This window comes from Stenella coeruleoalba, assembly GCF_951394435.1.
Source record: "Stenella coeruleoalba genome assembly, chromosome: 17".
In the NCBI taxonomy this organism is placed as follows: domain Eukaryota; kingdom Metazoa; phylum Chordata; class Mammalia; order Artiodactyla; family Delphinidae; genus Stenella; species Stenella coeruleoalba.
Window position 1 is genome coordinate 22,899,924 of NC_137163.1, and position 14,891 is coordinate 22,914,814.

The window sequence follows — 14,891 nt, forward strand, 5'->3', positions numbered from 1 at the left end:
TTTCAAAATGATACCACTGAAACAAAATAGAAAATGATATTTAAGTTAATAAAAGATTGGAAATTTCATTAAGAAGCCTGTGTATCAAATGTTTGCTCCTATACAGTTTCATTCTCATTGATTTATTGTGTTTGTTTCCTTTTGCTGTGTAACAAATTGCCACAGACTTTGTGGTTGTATACAATACCTATATATTTGCTTACAGTTCTGTAGGTCAGAAGCACAGTGTGGAATGCCTGGTTTCTCAGCTGAAGGCTGAGTTCCATGCAGAGTCTCTGGGGGAAAATCCACTTCCAAAGTCATTCTTGTTATTTGTAGAACTCATTTCCCTGTGGTTGTAGATCTAATAATCCTGTTTCATTGTGGGGTGCCAGCAGTTTTTGCCTCCTCCATCTTCCAAGCTAGCAATAGATAACCTCTCTTGAGTCAAATCCCATTTTTGCTTTGAATCGCCACATGGTACAGTTGGTACAGTCTCCTCCAGAGATATTCCAGTCTCTTAAAGGATCACCCATTAGGTAAGACCCAGTGAAGATAATCTCCCTAATTTAAAGGCAAATAATTTGGGACATTAATTATATCTACAAAATCCCCTCACACATCACCCAGATTAGTGTTTCATTGAACAACGAGGAAAAGGTGTATATTTTCCAGAGCGTAGAGAATCTTATGGCTGATTTTAGAATTCTGCCTATCACAATGTGTTTTTTAACTAAGAGAAATTAAATTATAAGTACATTTGTACATTAATTTTTTCTTTTTGTATAATGTTTAATCTAAAGAAGTTTCCCTGGCTTTAAAAAAATATTTGAAGGTAACTGGTTTTAGAGCATACCTTTGCATGGAAAAAATAGCTACATCAAAATATTGATCATTTTCTAATAGGTAATAAATTCTAATGTTTAGTAATTAGTATGAAAGTGATGCATTGCTTATCTTGAGCTTACAATTTCAACCTCAGTGATATTTTCCTACACTTTCCAGGCTTTCACCCCTCCTAAGTTTCTACCTCATTGAGCACAAGAATCTGCTACTGTGAATTAAGACTTCTGTTTATATTTATTAGAGTAATCACTGTTAAGAATTTTCAGGGCAGCCACATTATCAAAAGAACCATTAATTAATTTTATTAAAGAGCTTATATAGAATTTATTTAGAAATAATTTTAGATGTATAAAAGAATTGCAGTGGTAGTACAGATTTCCTGTGTACCCTTAACACAATCAACTATGGTTGACATATATCCATGGCTAATAGATCAAAACTGATAAATTAACATTGATATAAAAACAATGATACAATTTCATGACCTAAACTAGATATTTTATTTGGATTTCCCCAATTTCTCCACTGCTGGGCTTCCTCTGTTCCATGACCATACCCAAAAGCCCATGTTGCATTTATTAGTCACATCTCCCGATACCCTTCAATATGTGACAGTTTCTAGATCATGCCTGGTCTTTTATGACCTTGACACTTCTGAAGAGCACTGGTCAGATATTTTATAGAATGTCAGTCAGTTTTGTGTTTTCTGGTGTTATCTCATAATTGAACTGGGGTTATGAATTTTGTGGGAAGAGAAATATAGAGGTAATGTGCCTTCCTAATTATATCTTGTTAGAGGAGTACATGATATCAACATGAGATAACAGTGGTGAGTTTAATGTTAATCACTGATTAACTCTGTGTCTACAAGGCTTCTTCACGGTAAGGTTGCAATGTGAAGTAAATCACTAAATCTAGCCCATACTCAAGAGGAGGGTGTTAAATTCCACCTTCTGGACGGAGGAGTATCAAATAATTTGTGGACATAAATTAAAATCACCACAGTGATTAATAAATATTTTGTGAAGCATACACTGCATATATGTAAATATCCTTCATTTTATGGTTTCTCTATTAATTTTAGCATTCTTCAATGTATTAAAGAATGCAGGGATTATTACACTGTTTTAGTGATAATTTTAAATTTTCCTTCCTTCTAACTTTGTTAACTAAAATTATTCTGCAAGAAAAATTTGTTTTACACTTCCCTGGTGGCGCAGTGGTTGAGAGTCCGCCTGCCGACGCAGGGGACACGGGTTCGTGCCCCGGTCCGGTAAGATCCCACATGCTGCGGAGCGGCTGCACCCGTGAGCCATGGCCGCTGAGCCTGCGCGTCCGGAGCCCGTGCTCCGCAATGGGAGAGACCACAACAGTGAGAGGCCCGCGTACCGCAAAAAAAAAAAAAAAAAAAGGCGAGTTGGCTAGAGGATTTTTCTGATTTCTGAAACCTGCTCCACTCACTCCTGCACCAGTAAAATCTGTCTCTTGCGACTGTTATAGCTGCATTTCAAACTTATTTTCACTTGATGGTGTAAGCACGGTGATGGGATCCGGGACTGGGAGGGAAGGGCCTTTCCTGATATTCAGATTAAACCTGTTTTGTGACGGCACTGTGAGCCTACTTCTCAGTCCTGTGATCATCACAAGAGATCCTGGGCCTCTTCCAGGTACAGCGGTTGGTCTAGCACACATTCCTGCTCCTTCCCACAGGTTTGTCCATTGATGTCAGTGCTCTGATGGATTTACAAAAGGTCATTAATTTGCCTTTTGTCCAGCTTTTTCTTGGTATAAGAGTGGGAAAGATGCTTTTCCAATTCTGCTTCTCTGAGTTAAAACTGTTCCAAAAATTTATTTTAAACAAGTTAATCTAAAAAGAGGAGGTAACAGTATAAAAGGTATTATAAGGTAACAGTATAAAAATCATGAAAAAATTTTGTAACATTTAATGGCCTCCCATGTTTTTGTTATAACTGATTATTGGATTAATGATGTGTTCTGGACACACCCTTAAACACCTGAAATTGCTCCTGGTTAATGCTCCAGCATCCTAAAATTATAGGATTCACAAGGCATAGAAAAAGTATTATTTTCCATTTGAAATGACATATTATTGCAACTTTTGTAGCAATATTTCATGAACTCCTTGATTACAATATGAATTCCTGTATTTATAGATTACTGGGTAGATTTTTTTTTAATAAAGCAATACATGCATATTTTTAGAAAAGTCAAACATTAAAGAAAATATTTTTTAAAAGTCTCTCCCTATCTTCGGGAATTCAGTTAGAATTTCAGTTACAAATTAAATGTCAGTTAGAATTTAAATAATATGTGTTATTACTTTAACATAAGATAAGTGAAATACATACTTTATATGTTTATAATATATATATATCTAAATAGATATAAATATAGACAGATATATAGATATACTATTTTTTCTCTATATTTATTCAAAACTTGGTGGTAAGGTAAGATTTTTATACCAACCAATTATAAGTAGTTTGCAAGTTATGTTCTCTAGTTGACTTGCAGTGTTGTATTGATGCTGTTATTTTTAAGGCATCTGTTTTCCTTTTTTGACAGATCACAAGGCTGAAAACACTCCCTTGTTTCTTTTACTCTCTACTTCTTACACTCCTATTGTTACAGTGCTCACCCTTTATTTTTAGCTAGTTTGAGGAAAGGGCTTTCCTTTTTGTTAAAACATTGTGGCCAATGTTTATTAGCCATTTAGAAGTTTTCATGGCAAATTTCCTGTGAATCTTCATGTCATCTGGTAATGTGATTCAGAACAAGTGTGATGTTGAATCTATTTATGGGGGTCTATTTCTGTGCTCCCTATTCTGTTCCATTAATTCATTTGTTTATCCTTTTGTCAGTTTCACACTGTCTTGATTATTGTAGCTTTATATTAAATCTTGAAGTCAGTAGTGTCAGTTATCCAACTTTGTACTTCTCCTTCAATATTATGTTACTTATTCTGGATTTTTTGCCTCTCCAAATAAACTTTAGAATCAGTTTGTCAATATCTACAAAATTACTTTCTGGAATTTTGATTGGGATTTCATTGAATTTATAGTTCAAGTTAGGAAGGATTTACATCTTGACAATCTTGAGTCTTTCTATCCATGAACATGGAATATCTCTCCATTTATTTACTAATTCTTTGATTCCACTTAACAGAATTTTGTAGTTTTCCTCATATAGATCTTGATTTTAGATCTTGTTTCTTTTCTAATATATGCATTCAGTGTTATAAATTTCCCTCTAAGTACTGCTTTCACCTCATTCTGCAAGTTTTGATAAGTTGTATTTTCATTTTCCCTGAGTTCACAATATTTTTTAGTGTCTCTTGAGATCACTTTTTTGACTTATTTAGATGTGCATTGTTTACTCCAATTATTTTGGGATTTTCCAGCTATCTTTCTGTTATTGATTTCTAGTTTAATTCCACTGTAGTCTAAGAACAGACATTGTATGACTTCTATCCTTGTAAACTTCAGAAGGTGTGTCTTATGGTCCAGAATGTGGTCTACTTTGCTGAATGTTCCATTGTAGTTTGAGAAAAATGTGTATTCTTTTGTTGTTGGATGAAGTAGTACATATAAGTTATGAGTCAATTGATCTGTTAGTTTCTGTTAGACTTTCTGAAATCTCCAACTATAATAGTGTGTTTATCTGTTTCTCTTTGCAGTTCTATCAGCTTTTGCCTTATGTAGTTTGATACTCTGTTGTTAGGCACATATGCATTAAGGAATGTTATATTTTCTTCTGAGAATTGTCTCCTTTATGTAATGCTCCTCTTTATCTTTGCTAACTTTTCTTGCTTTAAGGTCTTTTGTCTGACACTACCATAGGTACTCCTGTTTTCTTTTAATCACTGTTAGCATAATATATCTTTCTCCATCCTTTTACTTTAAATCCGTATGTTTTTATATTTAAAGTGGGCTTCTTGTAGACAACATATAGTTGGGTCTTTCTTTATGATCCACTCTAATAATCTGTCTTTTAATTGTTGCATTTAGACCATTGACATGTAAAGTAATTATTGATACAGTTGGATTAATACCCACCATATTGTTACTGTTTTCAATTTGTTGCCTTTTTTCTTTGATGATATTTTTGACTTCTACTCTTTTTACACTTTTTGTGGTTTTAATTGAGCTTTATATTATTCCACTTTCTCTCATTTCTTAGCATATTTGATGTACTTTTTAACTTTTTATTAGCAGTTGCCCTAGAGTTTGCAATATAAATTTACAACTAATCTAAGTCCACTTTCAAATAACACTATACATCTTCATTGGTAGTGCAAGTAATTTATAATAAAAAATCATCTTAATTCCTCCCTTTCATCCTTTGTGTCATTGCTGTTACTCATTTCACTTATACATAAGAATTCATAAATAAATTTATAAGCATAAATGAATACATTGTTGCTATTATTTTGAAAAAAATGTTATCTGTTATGAATAAGAAAAATTAAAGTTTTTATTTTACCTTCACTTATTGACAGTGCTTTGACAATGCTTTTCCTTTTTTTATGTAGATCTGAGTTTCTGACCTATATCATTTCTATTCTCACTAAAGAACTCTAATATTTTCTGCAAGGCAGGTCTACTGGCCACAAATTTCCTTAATTTTTTTTGGTCTAAGAAAGTCTATTTCTCCTTCACTTTTGAAAAATAATTTCACATGGTACAGAATTTTAGGTGTGTAGTTTTTTTTCCTCTCAACACTTTAAATATTTTAGTCCACTGTCATCTTGTTTGCATGTTTCTGAGAAATCAAATATAATTTTTATCTTTGAAAAGTAAAACGTTCCTTTCTACTGGCTTTTTCAGGACTTTTTCTTCATATTTTAGTTTCTGTAGTTTGAAAATGAAATGATATGCATGGGTGTGTTGGGTGGGGGTGTGTGTGTGTGTGTGTGTGTGTGTGTGTGTGTGTGTGTGTGTGTGTTTGGGGCATTTATACTATTTAATGTTTTCTAAGCTTCCTGAATCTGTGGATTGATGTCTGACATTAGTTTGAGAGAATTTCTCAGTCATTATTGTTTCAAATATTTCTTTTTTTCATTTTTCTCTTTCTTCTCTTTTGGTATTTCCATTACGTGTATTTTGCACATTTTGTACTTGTACCACAGTTCTTGATATCTGTGCTTTTTTCTGTCTTCTCTGCTTTTATCTTTTCAGTTTTGGAGGTTTCTATTGTTATATGCTCAAGCTCAAAGATTCATTCCTCTCCTGTGTCCAATCTACTAATAAGCCCATCAAAGACATTCTTCATTTCTATTACAATGTTTTTAAATTACTATCATTACTTTTTGTCTCTTAAAATTTTCATATGCACTTCCCTTGCCCATATGTTTTTGAATGCTTTCTACTTCATAGGTAAGCAACCTTGACATATTAGTCATAGTTGTTTTAAGTTCCTGGTTTGATAATTCCAACAACCCTGACATATCTGAGTCTGGTTTTGATGCTACTCTCTCTCTTCAAACTGTGCTTTTTGCCTTTTGGTGTGCCTTGTAATTCTTTTCTTTATATCTTAGCTTGATATACTTGATAAGAGGACTGCTGTAAATAGATATTTAGTAAGTTGGTAGTGTGCATGGTGGGGGGCCAGGAAGCATTCTGTAGTCCTATTATTAGGTCTCAGGTTTTTAGTAAGCCTGAACCTCTGCATTATAAACTTCACAAGTACTTCTCAGTTGTTTGTTTGTTTTTTTTAACCTCCACTTAGTTGAGACAGGATGGCTAGGGTGGGACAGAATTAGGCATTTCCTTTCCTGTAGGTCACTTAGGCTATGATAAAACCCCAGACTCTGTTTAAATAGTTTCTCCTGAGGACAGATCTTATTAAGAACTGTGTGCTCAGGTGTATTTCACACTGGTTCCTTTTTTCCTGTCCCCCAGCTGGAAGCGTGAGGGGATTTTTCTGTGATGTTCACTGCAAGAATCTTGTAGAGTTCCAGGAGGTATAATTCATAAAAGTTGATGGGGGGGCCGTCAATGAGTAGATCCCCTTAGAGTTTTTAATCTCTCATACTTGTCCACATTGAGTCTCCAACATTTCATCAATTCCAGGTCAGATTTCTCCACCCTGGCACTGGTTCCTATGGCTGTTTCTGCTCTGGTAAGCTGTGATGCTCTGTATTCCTTGCAGTTTTCTCTAACTTAGGGGCAGCAGTTTTCCCTGTGACCTCAATTCACTTACTGATCTGTGAAGAGTTGTTGATTTTTCTGTTTGTTCAGCTTTTTATTTATTGTTAAATGGAGTGGCAACTTCCAAGTTTCTTACATGCCAGACTGGAAACTACAATTTAATTTTTCATTTCATTCCTTTTTATGGTTGAATAATATTCCACTGTATGAATATATCACACTAAGTATTAATCTGTTAATGAACATTTGGATTGTTTCCACATTTTGGCTATTATATGTAATGGTGCTAGGAAAATTTGTGTACATTTTGTATGTGTGGCATATGTTTTCATTTCTCTAAGAGTAGACATGCCTTAGTAATATGGTAACTCTATGTTTATGTTTTTTTTTTTTTTTTTTTGCGGTACGCGGGCCTCTCACTATTGTGGCCTCTCCCCTTGCAGCGGAGCACAGGCTCCGGACGCGCAAGCTCAGCGGCCATGGCTCACGGGCCCAGCCGCTCCGCGGCATGTGGGATCCTCCCGGACCGGGGCACGAACCCGTGTCCCCTGCATTGGCAGGCGGACTCCCAACCGCGGCACCACCAGGGAAGCCCTATGTTTATGTTTTTGAGGAACTTCCTATTTCCAAAATGGCTGCGCCATTTTACATTGCCACTAGCAGGGCATAAATGCTCCAATTTACTCACGTTATTGCCAACACTTGTTATTTTCCCTTAAAATTTTTTTTTGGATGATAGGCATCACAGAATGTGTGTAGAGGTATATCACTGTGATTTTGATTTGCATTTATTTTCTGATGGCTAATAATGTTGAGCCCCTTTACCTGTGCTTAATATCCATTTATATATCTTTTTTGGAGAAATGTCTATTCATATCTTTTGCCTGTTTTTTTTTAAAACATGGTTGTTCCTCTTTTTAATATTGAGTTGTAATAATTTTTAATATATCTATATACACATTCCTTATGTCAAGCAGAGTACTGTGCACTGGTTACCAATCCCAGTGGAGGACTTTAAACCCTTCGGCCCATTGCATCTTGGTGTCAGAGTCCCAAGGGAAACACAACACAGTTGGTCACTGGAGGGAACAATGCTTTACCTACATAGAGAAGAGACCAAGTAAGATCAACTTCGGTAGATCACTTTGGGCCCCCATGGCCAGCAGGTCTCTCCTTGCAGCTAATGCAGTGCAATTTGCCTACATACACCCCTCTCACACTGCAGTGAAAGGACCCTGTTAACGCTCCTCAAAGGACAGATATAACAGCAGCATTGGGCTTTCCCATAATGTGCACATGTTTTGAGAAGATACAAAAGAACATTTACTGATCATTAAATAGGGAAATATATTCCCACACAAGATGATAAGTCTGGCACAAGCTGTGTGGCTAATTATCTCTTGGTAAGGAAGTGTTCTAAGCCCAAGGCCCATTCTTATGTGTCTCAGTTGGGATCTGAAGACTGCACACATGAGACTGCCTTTCCCAACACTTATTTAGCTAAATACATAATTTGCAAATATTTTCTTCCATTCGGTGGGCTGTCTTTTCCCTTGATGGTGTCCTTTGAAGAACAAGATTTCTTGTTGGTATCCTTTGGAGAACAAGAGTTTTCAATTTTGATGTTGTCCAATTTATCTATTTTTTTCTTTTGTTGCTTGTGCCATTGATGTTCTACCAAAACAACTAGCACCTAATGGAAAACTAGAGATTCATTTACTGTCTACGTAGTTTTGCCTTTTCCTGAATGTCCTATAAATGTGATCAAATGCTATAAAGCACTTTTAGAATGACTACTTTCATTTCGTAGCATGCATTCAATATTTATCCATGTTTTTGTCTGATTGGATTAATCATTTCATTTTATCACTGAATAACATTCCATCGTATGGATGCACCACAGTTTTGTACACATTTATTTATTGAAGAATATTTTGCTGGTTTCCACTTTTCAATGATTATGAATAAAGATGAAATAAACATAGTAGGCAGGTTTTTATGTGGACATACATTTTTGAGTCAACTGGGTAACTACCTAGGAGCACAACTGCTTGATCGTGTGGTGTGACTGTGTTTAGCTTTGTAAGGTACTGCCAAACTACCTTCCAAGGTAGTTTTACAGTTTTACATTCCTACCAGAGATGAAAGAGATGTCCTTTTGCTCCTTGCCAGAAATTGATACTGCCAGGGTTTTTGTTGTTGTGGTGGTTGTTTTGTTCTGTTTTTTTTGCCATTTTCATAGGGCTATATGTCTTGCATATTTAAACTTCTCTTAGCCATTGTTAATAAGAGCAGAGCAAGCGCTATGCTCCCCTTCTAATCAGAGGTTTTTGAATTGTACTTAGCTGCCAGTGGTCAAGTTTATGTGGGAACTATCTTATGGTGGTGGGCTTCTATATGAAAGAAAGTATTTACTGTAATAATTTTTTAAACCATTCTGTATAGAAAAGCATTCCATAAATTGTGATTTAAGAGAGATTCTGCTCTTTCTGCTCTTTGTTTTCTGCTCTTTATCTTCACCAAAACCTTTACCTCATTTACGATCCTTGCTTTCCTTCATACACTTAATTTTTGTGCAGGTTATTTTCATCCTTTTTAAGATCTTTATATAATACACAGTTAACTAGTCTTAATAAACGTCTTCTTTTATCCCTTTCACTTTTTTATCTGAGGTGGAGTACTACTTTCAATAAACACTCAAGTGTTTTGTGTTTTTTTTACTTCATGTTGCACAGCTTGATCCCAAACTTGATCCCAAACTCTACACTTTTTATTTATTCTTTCTTGAAATTGCTTCTGTCCTCTTTTTTCTTTCTCCTATAGTCACAACATGTTCCTCACAAAGAGTGACAAATATTAGCCAAACTCAATAGGCCTAGTTCTCATGATAACCTCCTCTCCTGCATATCAAGTTGCACTGAGTAAGATTTGTAATTTCTTATAGGTTAAGTAATGACTCCAAACCTGCTACAGCAAGCTGTTCATTTGTTACAGGTTTCCCAGCTACCTGAGGGAAGGGGGGTGGTCTTTTAAGTTAAGTTGGCCTGGATTCTTCTCTCACCATAAGCCTTGATGATTCTTCTAAAAATAAGCAATGATTTAATGATTTGTGCTAGTTGTGAAAGTGGACCAGTCCCCTTCATTAAGCAGAACAATTGAAAAAGAGCAAAAGCAGAGAAATCCTTAACTGAGATATTCCAAATTGTTTCCTCCCCCTTTTCCTGCACCTACTATAGGCCTTTAGCCTCCAGTCATACAGAAACAGCCTTGACATTAATCAGTACGCAAAGGGAAAAACCATAATTAGTAAGCTTAATATATCATTTTGGGTGTTAAAGCTAATTGTATTTATATACAAATTTTAAGTCAGTTATTACCCTGGAGTAGCAATTTATAGAATTCTCTGTGGCCTAGAAAATATAGCAAAAAAAAAAAAAAAAAAAAGGCCTATGTTTTTGTTTTACACCCAAGGAATAACCTTTAGGGTTAGGGTTGTAATTTCTGGGTGGAATATTTAAAGTAATTACATTCATATTCAATAGGGAATCTTTTAGAAAATCACTGCTTGGAATGCAGTTCTATAAATGTTGTATCTTGAGCCAAATTAAACATGTAAAATGCCAAGTTCTCAATCTAAGGAAAAACATTACCATCTGCTGTAATTATATAGAATGAGAAAGATAGTGAATGTATTCCCATTTATTGAACACAAAAGAGACACTGATTTTAAAACAAATTGTTGGGCCTTGTTGGTTCAGTTTCTGGTGTTTTCACTCAAGCAGAATAATGTCTATATTTACTCAGTGTTATTTATTAGGTAGTTTACTATACTCACATTTTACTAAAACCTTGCAAATGTTCCTTGGCCAGAAGGAGAGTGCAATGAAACATGATTCTGTCTGTAATCAGTTAAAGATATCCAAACTGACAGTTTGCTTGGGTGACAGTTTACTTGGGATTTAAACATTTCTCTAATGAGGTATGTAAGTAGTTTCACTCAACTCGAAATTTACAGTTAAGGGAATTCATACTTAAGGAATTTATACTTAAGTTAGAAACACTGACACATTTTCTTAAGTTCTGAAGTAGTATACACAGTGCACATTTTTGTAAATTCTTCCTAAATTTCTTTGATTGACACTTTGTTCCCATAAAAATGGAAGACACAAAATATCCAATTCAAATACTACTTATCCATGAACAAAAGAGTTATATTTGGTAGGTGAGTGCAAATCATCCAGATTTTATTTAAAAATGAATAAAAGAAAGGTGATGCCCATCATCCCTGAAATAGGGCTTGTATTTACACACTTTCTGTATCAAAATGAAGTATGGATACCAACAAATCCACTATACGTTATGCTCAATGCCACTGGGCATTTCTCACAGCAGTGTTAGCTGCCTTCAGTAAATTGTTTTTTCCTACAACGTACATTTCTCTCTTTCATACTACAAAATATATTATTTATGTGTATGTTTAATTCTGTTATTGGAAAAAGTAAGTTAATTTTTAGAGTTATTGATTTTACTTTGTCAAACATGTTGCTCTTTTTGTGACTAAAACAAAAAGATATATGAAAGAAACAAAAAAATCAGTATTTCTCTATTAACTATGTTACTTAAAAATCACGTTTGGTTCAGAGAAATGCAGGATATGAGGTAGAATTACAAAGAAACCAAATGTTCTAGGTTCCTTTCTCCAAGCAGCTTTCCCTAACCACGCTCACGCTGTTTCTCTCTATTAAGTAACATACCTGTGTGTTTCAATTATACATTGCATTACACCTACTTCATTTATTATAATTATTAGTGTACGTGCTGTTTCCACAATATTACTAGCTTATTAAGGACATTAGATTGTATTATCTTAAAATATGCTGTCCTGAGCATAAAAGAAAGGATATATTGCTCATCGTATTCTACATTAAGGAGCAAAGGGGTAAATTGTTCTAGATCTTCTTTAGATTGGCTTATGCTACTTTTCTGCACGAAGTTGGTTTCGTAGACATTCTTCCCTTTACCTCAGTGTGCAAGGCTTTGGAAGAACCAAAGTGGATTACACGAAAAAAAATGTGTGGAAAATACAACATACATACCAAGGAATAAGTCACAAAAGGCTCACGGTAATATTAAAAACATAGGCTCCTATTTATTGGGTGACTACCATGAGACAAACACTTTTGACACCTGTTATAAGTGATATTAATGACAGCCTTTTTAAGTAGGTGATCTTAGGTTAAAAACACATCCTCACCACTCACTTGTTCTTTTTTTTTTCATTCTCCTGCAGCAGAAGGAGGGACTTACTTGCTTCTTTGTCTTTGGGACCTATTACACTTCTCTCTGCAGAAAACCTGAGTTCCCAATTGCTCTGTGCAAGGTCTATAGTTCTGTGGTAGAAGGGAATAAGTTTAATTCAGGGGAAATTTTAGCATCTGGTGCATTGAATTTAAGACTTTGAAAAACCTCTAAGGAAAGGGATTTGATGGTAGAATAAGAATGGAAACTTCTGGTGGAGTCTTAATCCAGTGAGTTTAAGTTTTAGTGTTGGTTTAGTAAAAAAGACAATGTAGATTCCTCATTTCGGTGGTATGCAAAGCTGTACTGCCCCTTTTTAGAGTTGAGCTGTTGTCTTAACTGTTACAGACTTAACAGGTAACTCTAACAAATGAGACCTTGCCTACAAGTGAGAGGTTATTTTTTTTTTTTTTAACATCTTTATTGGAGTATAATTGCTTTACAATGGTATGTTAGTTTCAGCTTCACAACAAAATGAATCAGTTATATATATACATATATTCCCATATCTCTTCCCGCTTGCGTCTCCCTCCCTCCCACCCTCCCTATCCCACCCCTCCAGGCGGTCACAAAGCACCGAGCTGATCTCCCTGTGCTATGCGGCTGCTTCCCACTAGCTATCTACCTTACGTTTGGTAGTGTATATATGTCCATGCCTCTTTATCGCTTTGTCACCGTTTACACTTCCCCCTCCCCATAGCCTCAAGTCCATTCTCTAGTAAGTCTGTGTCTTTATTCCTGTTTCACCCCTAGGTTTTTCATGACATTTTTTTTTTTAAATTCCATATATATGTGTTAGCATACGGTATTTGTCTCTCTCTTTCTGACTTACTTCACTCTGTATGACAGACTCTAGGTCTATCCACCTCATTACAAATAGCTCAATTTCGTCTCTTTTTATGGCTGAGTAATATTCCATTGTATATATGTGCCACATCTTCTTTATCCATTCATCCGATGATGGACACTTAGGTTGTTTCCATCTCTGGGCTATTGTAAATAGAGCTGCAATGAACATTTTGGTACATGACTCTTTTTGAATTATGGTTTTCTCAGGGTATATGCCCAGTAGTGGGATTGCTGGGTCATATGGTAGTTCTATTTGTAGCTTTTTAAGGAACCTCCATACTGTTCTCCACAGTGGCTGTATCAATTTACATTCCCACCAACAGTGTAAGAGGGTTCCCTTTTCTCCACACCCTCTCCAGCATTTATTGTTTCTAGATTTTTTGATGATGGCCATTCTGACTGGTGTGAGATGATATCTCATTGTAGTTTTGATTTGCATTTCTCTCATGATTAGTGATGTTGAGCATTCTTTCATGTGTTTGTTGGCAGAGAGGTTATTTTTTTACTTGTCAATGGCTAGTTTATAAAGCATCAGGTTTAATGGAAATACATGAACTTCATCAAAAGTGTTAGTTTGTGACTTGCTGCAACTTGACTTTGAACTGTTTAAGTACAGTATTAAAATATATATATGTGGGTGATATATGTGTGTGTGTGTGTGTGTGTGTGTATGTGTGTGTGTTTGCGTGTGTGTGTGCTGAGATGTTTTTTAGCAAGCAGGTAATTCTGAGGAAATACTTAGAATACTATGAAAAAAAGACTTTCCATATTTACAATCTTTAGACATCAAGAAATGCAACAACTATTTGCTATTTTTATTGTGCTTTTAAGCCCAAATGAAGGCAGGTAGAGTAAATGATTTGTGTGTCCCAGAGCACTAGTTTGTGAGGTTCTGAATTTTAGTTGTAGACAGTGCTAGAGCAGCTAAGTGAAATGCCATTCATTATTTGTGATCATAGAGGGGCAATTTAAGGGGCTATCCTTGTATTTAAGTAGCTTATCCATAGGCACAAGAGACATCCATCCTCTCATCATATGGTCAAGTTGGCCTTGGATTGTTTAGTTGCATACGTTTGGACACCTGACCATAGCTACTGAATTTGAGACCTAAATTAGACAGTCTTTGAAAGCATGTGGGAAAACTGGTCTTCACTATACACTAAGGGACCCATTGCAAAAGTATTAATGGCAACTTCATCTCAGAAATCTACTGAACAATATTCTCCATTTGATGCATTCTCCAGTGTATAAGGAACAAATCTAATCTAAAAGGCAGGTTTCACAGGCCTAAGCAATCCCATACCGGAAGAAAGAATGTATGAAAAGAGCTATTCAAAAGAGAGTGGATGCTTTGTTAATAGACTGACTTATAATCAATTCAGCTCTGGAATTTCAGAAATATGGAGACTAGAGGAGAAATTAATATTCAAATTAACTGATTTCAATAAGCCATATGAAAAAGAAGGGCACCTCAAATAAGATCTGGTAATTGAGGGATACTAACACTTCCAATTTGTTAAATTTGCCAGAAGGCAGCCATGTCTCAATTGACACTGAATCCTCTATTTGTGGTGATTAAATAATGACAAAACTAACATTTTGATGGGAGAGTCCCTCAATTGTATTAAAGCATGTTGGTCTTGGGTCCTCCTCGATGACTAGCATTGACTGACCAAAGGACATCTATTTTCTTTTCTTTCCTACCTGTAAGAGAGAAGAGGGTTGCTTCACCTTTTTTACTGAGTGAAA